The 6,502-nt window shown below is 46.8% G+C and overlaps 1 long non-coding RNA gene across 1 annotated transcript in view; it reads left to right on the top strand.

The window, feature by feature from the left end:
- LOC102386000 overlaps positions 1-6,064 on the top strand; it is an 8,225-nt gene extending 2,161 nt beyond the window's left edge. The window contains exons 2-3 of the long non-coding RNA XR_323309.2: positions 871-1,010; positions 5,086-6,064. This is a non-coding gene — a long non-coding RNA (uncharacterized LOC102386000). The remainder of the gene's footprint in view (positions 1-870; positions 1,011-5,085) is intronic.
- The last annotated feature ends 438 nt before the right edge of the window (positions 6,065-6,502 follow it).

Here is a 6,502-nt window from a genome sequence, read left to right as displayed (position 1 = left end):
CTCGGCAGTGCTACACTGGCTAGCACTACGGAAGAAAGAGACTTGGGGGTCATCATTGACCACAAGATGAACATAAGCCTTCAATGCGATGCTGCGGCTAGTAAAGCGACCAAAATGCTGGCTTGCATCTGTAGATGCTTCTCAACCAAATCCCAGCACGTCATTCTCCCCTTGTACTTGGCCTTGGTGAGGCTGCAACTGGAGTACTGCGTCATTTTGGGCCCCACAATTCAAAAAGGATGTGGAGAAGCTTGAGAGAGTCTAGAGAAGAGCCATGCACATGATCAGAGGTCAGAAAAACAGACCTTACGACGACAGGCTGAGAGCAATGGGGCTCTTTAGTCTGCAAAAGCGCAGGCTCAGGGGTGATCTGACGGCCACCTATAAGTTTATCAGGGGTGACCACCAGTATCTGGGGGAACGTTTGTTCACCAGAGCGCCCCAAGGGATGACGAGGTTGAACGGTTATAAACTACTGGAAGACCGTTTCAGGCTGGACATAAGGAAGAATTTCTTTACTGTCAGAGCCCCCAAGGTCTGGAATAGCCTGCCATTGGAGGTGGTTCAAGCGCCTTCATTGAACACCTTCAAGAGTAAACTGGATGCTTATCTTGCTGGGATCCTGTGACCCCAGCTGACTTCCTGCCCTTCGGGCGGGGGGGCCGAACTCAATGATCTTCTGAGGTCCCTTCCAGCCCTAATATCTATGAAATCTATGAAATCATATAAATTGTAAACATTTAAGTAAAAATATATGCAATATAGTAGCTTACCATGATTTGAAAGAGTTGGTGGGGAGGGGGACTGCACTTAATGGGCTCTACCATATGTCTTATTCAGATGGGCTTTACTAATCTCTTCTTGTGGTAGGTTACCAGGCAGGGGAAGGGAGATACCAGGATGATGGTTTTGGCCCAGGTGGTTTTACTGAGCTGGCAGGGGAGATGCTACTACACTGTCATTCAAGGTCAAGAAGAAAAGCAAGTAAAAGCCTGTTGTCTGACTGGCAGGTAGGTTGACCCCTGCAAGAGTCTACTAAAGCCTCCCAATGGGAGGGTCTTGGCTACACAATTTATGGTGATGGGGGATTGCTCTCAGGCTTTTCATCTAGTTTACCTCTTCAGCCTGTTGGCGAAGGGAAAGTAGGACTAGGGGGCATTCAAACTCCAAGGCCTCTGGGCAGGGGCCCAAATGTAGGGTGCCTGCTATGAATTTGGGGGTATCTGAAGCACCAGGCCAAAGAATCTGGGAGGTAGGATACTTGCTGGTGGTAGTGACACATAGATTTGAACAACTGATCTCTGCTCAGCTGACAGAATTTGGAATTGATTTGACCCAAGATGTGAAATAATAAAAAAAAATGTGGTAAGTTCCCATCAGCATGTTTGCCCAATGTGGGCCAATGTGTTTTACGGTTATGCTCAGTGTTGGCTACATTTAATCAACTTTGTAATTGGTTTCCATTGCTAAGCATGTCGCTTTTAATGACAGCCAGTGTATTTAGCGAGATTTCCTTGTATGCAATTGAGGCAAGGGGCTCTGTTTCCCCCATGTCATTTGGGGGGAATGACCTTGTCTTGTATTTGAGCAAATAAGGTACTTCTATCTCAGAAACTAGTATACACAAGTCAGCAGACTACAAGCCAGGCATGTAATTGCATCATTTATAATCTTTCCCTGTAAAATGAAAGTAATTTATTGTAAACAATGGCTTGCAACACATCTGGCAGTAATATGTAGGCAGAAGTAAAAGTCAACACTTTCTTTTCCCTCCCTCCCCGCACTGTTCTCTGATCGTAATATCTCCACTTGTAGTTACATAGCAGTTTCCATAATAACTCCATTCCAGTTGTGTAAGTTGTCTGAATAGTATACCTTTGAGGATGAAGTTCTCTGAACCTGAGGTTTGGTCAAAGGGTAAATAGTTTTATAAGCCTGAGCTTGAATTGATTCAGTCTGTGCACGTTAGTCTAACCTGGCTAAGCTGAACTGGTTTGTAACCACACAGACATCACCTCTGGACTGAGGAAATTCAGGCACATGCCTGCAGTGGCTCAGGCTAGAAGCCAGGGGATGCTAAAGCAGCCCTCCCTTCCCTTTCAAAATGCTGAGCTGAGGAGGGGTGTGGCCAGGCCCTGGCAGAATTCTCTGATTAGGGAGGGGTTACTCCCCCCCTCCCCCTTGATAACAGAGCATTTATGAGCTCTGCTATCAGCATTTAGCACTCCACCAGAAAACAAAGCCTCTCTCATGAGTTCAAGCTCTTTTTAAAGAACTTTTTCCAAGGAAGGGAGCATTCCAAGGAGGGACATTACCAGCTACCTGTTGACTAGCTCCAAAAAGCCCCAAGCGAACACTGTCCTGTCTGCCTTTGTCCTGTTTACCTTACACAGACACCTCTCAGCATTAGCTAGCATACCACATGCTGGCTATGGTCCGTGCTGGGTGGGGCAAGCAGGGGGTGGAAATTCCTGCTTGAGCAGCAAGGGGAGGTTGGAGAGTAGGGCAGGGGAAGCCAGGCAGATGCTGCTCTGCCTGCAAGTCTCTGCCACAACTCCAGCGAGGGGCAGAGGGGAGTCGCCAGTCCAGCTCTCTGGAACAGAGTCCAGCCCAGCCCAGAGAGCATGCTGGGGGGCTCAGGTTTAACTTAAACCAGGAAGAGGACTGGGACAGACATTGCATAAGCCAGTTTGACCCAAATCAGTTAAGTCTGATACTACATTCAACCAGGTTTATCTCAAACTGGTTTCTGCCATTTTCAAACTGGTGTCTGTGCATTGAATTTCTGTTCTGTTACAGGTTTAAACCACTTTTTGATGACTTAAACCTATGTTTATGTGTAATGTCTGTCCCTAGCCATAAAGTTTGAACAGAATATTGCAGCTGTTTTGAGGGAGGAGACACACTTTCCCCATTACAAAAACTCATTTTGGGATTTTATATAATTGGTAACTGAAATAGCTATGTACTGGCAGCTAGAATTAGGCATGGAAATTACTATCTCTGTGAAGGAAAGCTTTCAAGCATTCTGTTTGGTTTTTGTTTTTTTTTTAAGGTGGGGGAGCTTTTACTTACTGAGTTAAGAGCCTTTGGAAATGATGCTCTGTGAATATGCATGAGATGATACATATGTTTTCTTACTAAATTCATAGAGACTGCTGTCAATGGGAGGTAGATTGGGTCTATAGTGTGCAGCTAGTGGCAGTGACAGTGTGCACATACTTAAGAGTGCTACCCTCGACAAGCGATTGAATCAGTTGGAAGATGTCAGGCCTAAAACCACTCATTAATTCTTTCTAAAAAAAAAAAAAGTCTTCGTAAGATGATGCTGATTTGTCACCCAAAATGACAAATGAACGGGCAGTCAGAGGGGCTGGATGTGTTCAGATCAGCGGCCCGGATGAACTTAATCCAAGGGTGCTGAAGGAACTGGCTAGTGTCATAGCAGAGCTGCTTGCATGGCACTCATGGTGCACCAGTCAGGTCCCAGAGGACTGGAAAAGGGCCAATATGGTCCCTATTTTCAAGAAGGGGAGGAGGGAGGAACCAGGAAACTACGCCTGTTAAGTCTCACCTCTACCTTGGGAAAACTGGAAAAAATAATTAAGAATCACATTTGTGGGAGCCCAGCAGGGGAAATAATGCTGAAAGGAAATCAGCATTGGTTCATTGCAGGTAGATCCTGCCTGACTTACCTTGTTTCTTTTTATGATCAGGTCACAAAATGCTTGGATACCAGAGTTGAGGTAGATGTTATCTACCTAGACTTTAAAAAGGCCTTCAATACGGCATCTCATTCCATTCTCGTAAATAAACTGACAGGCTGTGATGTAGATGATTACATGGTCAGGTGGGTGGCAAATTGGCTTAGGGGGTCACACCCAGAGAGTGGTGGTGGTCGGGTCGATACTGACCTGGAAAGATGTGGGCAGTGGAGTCCTGCAAGGCTCGGTTCTTGGACCAGTGCTATTCAACGTCTTCATCAGTGACTTGGACGAGGGCATGGAGAGCACCCTGTCCAAGTTTGCAGGCAATACCAAATTATGGGGCAAAGTTAATACACCAGAGGGAAGGGAACTGGTTCATGCAGATCTGAACAGGTTGGAAAAATGGGCAGAATGAAATAGGATGCAGTTCAACAAAGACAAATGCGAAGTGCTGCACCTGGGCAAAAAGAACTACCAACACACTTACAAGCTGAGGGATGACCTTCTCAGCAGCACAGCAGCAGAAAGGGATCTTGGAGTCATAGTTGACTCCAAGATGAACATGAGTCGTCAGTGTGATGAAGTGATCAACAAGGCTAACCGCACTTTATCATCCATTAGCAGATGCATGATGAACAGGTTCAGGGAGGTGATGCTTCCCCACTGTTCAGGCTGCAGTTGGAGTAGTGTGTCCAGTTTTGGGTGCTGCACTTCAAGAGGGATGCGGAGAATCTTGAAAGGGCTCAGAGGAGGGCCACTCATATGGTCAGAGGCCTGCAGGCAAGGCCTTACGAGGAGAGACTGAGGGATCTAGATCTCTTCAGCCTTTGCAAGAGAGGGCTGAGAGGTGATCTTGTGGCTGCCTATAAATTAATTGGAGGGGGCAGCAGGGAATAGAAGATGCTCTATTTACTAGGGCACCCCTTGGAGTAACTAGGAACAATGGCCACAAATTGATGGAGAGCAGATTTAGGTTGAGCATTAGAAAGAACTTCTTCACAGTAATGGTTGCCAGAATCTGGAATGGGCTTCCAAGGGAGGTGGTGCTCTCCCCTACCCTGGGGGTCTTCAAGAAGAGACAGGACAAGCACCTAGCTGGGGTTGTCTGATCCCAGAGCTCTTTCCTGCCTAGGGCAAGGGGTCAGACTCAATGACCTACTGAGGTCTCTTCTGACCCTAACATCTATGGATCTATGAACTGGGGCTGGATGATGGCACACACACATCTTTCCGATTTCTTTTTTCCCCAAGCATCTGGGATCCAGAACATTTTTAAGAATCAGTTATTGCCAGGTAACTTTTCATCCTTTCTTCTTCCAGTTTCTCTGTGTGTGGATCCCACTCACAGTTCAGTTTACCAGTTTAATTCTATTCACAGAAGCACAGAAAAGAGCCCTCCAGAGGTCATTCACCTGAATACAGATTGAAGAAATGCTTTCCCTACTTCAGCATCAAATTTCCATTCGACAAGGATGAGAAATGCATGAAACAAAGACTGTGTGACCACCCTGTGATGACCCTACAGATGGCAGCTGCTGGAACTCTGCTGAAACAGGCTATTAAGGTAGTTTAGACCAGCTGAACAGACACTGATATAATTTGGTGTGTCTAATTTGTTAACATCATATGCCATTCTAATACAATCCACTACCCGCTGACAGATGATGCGATAAGCAGGGTGACAGCAGCTCAAAACATGGTTCTATTGAAGACTAATGTACCAAATTTGAATCCCACAAGGGAGAAATCATTCTTGCCAGTGGAAAAACTTGCATTAAATCTTTCTGTTAATTCTTAGAGGAAAATAGCAAAGAGCCCTACACTGGGAAGTGACAGGTTAGGATTGCTCTCAAGTAGCTGTTGATGGGTTTGTGTACACGCATGAAATCTATGACAACAATAAATGGTCCAGAATGAATGCAGCAATGATTGGGATGGATGACAGTTCCTAGCTGTTGTAGTGAAGGGAGTTCTGCACCTATAAAAAGCTATTCCCTTCCATTAACATCATCGGAGAGTTGATAAATATAAAAAGGCCAAAGTGAGTTTGTCTCGCGTTTTGTCTTGCCTTCCTTACAACTCTAGGCATTAAGAGAAATGGAAGGAGGTTGACAATGAAATTAGACCCCTATCTTGGAGAAGACTGGGTAATTGTTGTTAAAAAGACAATGGGTCCTCTAGGGTTGATTACTTTTACAGTCCATTTATGTGATGATGTTTTCCTGCTCATTTTTGGCTGTTGAGGAAAAGGTGCAGAGCTACAAGAGTGATGTCATGATGAACCCATGAGGACACTACACCATGATACAGGTGATTTTTGTCCGGCTCCTATCTATGTAATTAGGGACCTACCTAAATTGTGGTAGTCGTTGTCCCTGATCACCAGAAAATCCAGCATTGGATGAAATCTTCAAGAGGAGAGTTGTCTAGTCCCCTCTTCGAAAAAGAGCCCAGAGCCTGCGCCATCCCGGGACTCCCGGAGCCGCGGCCTGACGACTCAGGGGCTGGGGCAGCGCCACAAGGACCGCCCAACCCGGGCTGTACCACCTCGGGGGCGCGGCGCTAAGTGCCCCCGCCAGTGGTGCGTTCCGAATCACGTGCGCAGCTTCACCTACCGCCATTTCCTGCCCCGTCCTAATCCCGCCCCCGCGGCGGGCCGCAACCAATCGGAGGCTCCCATATGACGTGGAGAAGAAAAGCCTTGCGACATCGCGGTGCACGCCGGGAGCCGAGCCCGCTGTCCCTGCGCATGCCGGGAGTTGCAGTCCCGAGGCGCGCGGCACACTGGGAGCCGC

Source organism: Alligator sinensis, unplaced genomic scaffold (genome assembly GCF_000455745.1).
Source record: "Alligator sinensis unplaced genomic scaffold, ASM45574v1 scaffold737_1, whole genome shotgun sequence".
NCBI classification, from domain to species: domain Eukaryota; kingdom Metazoa; phylum Chordata; order Crocodylia; family Alligatoridae; genus Alligator; species Alligator sinensis.
Note: the sequence above shows the minus strand (reverse complement) of the source record. Positions and strands in the feature narration are given on the sequence as shown.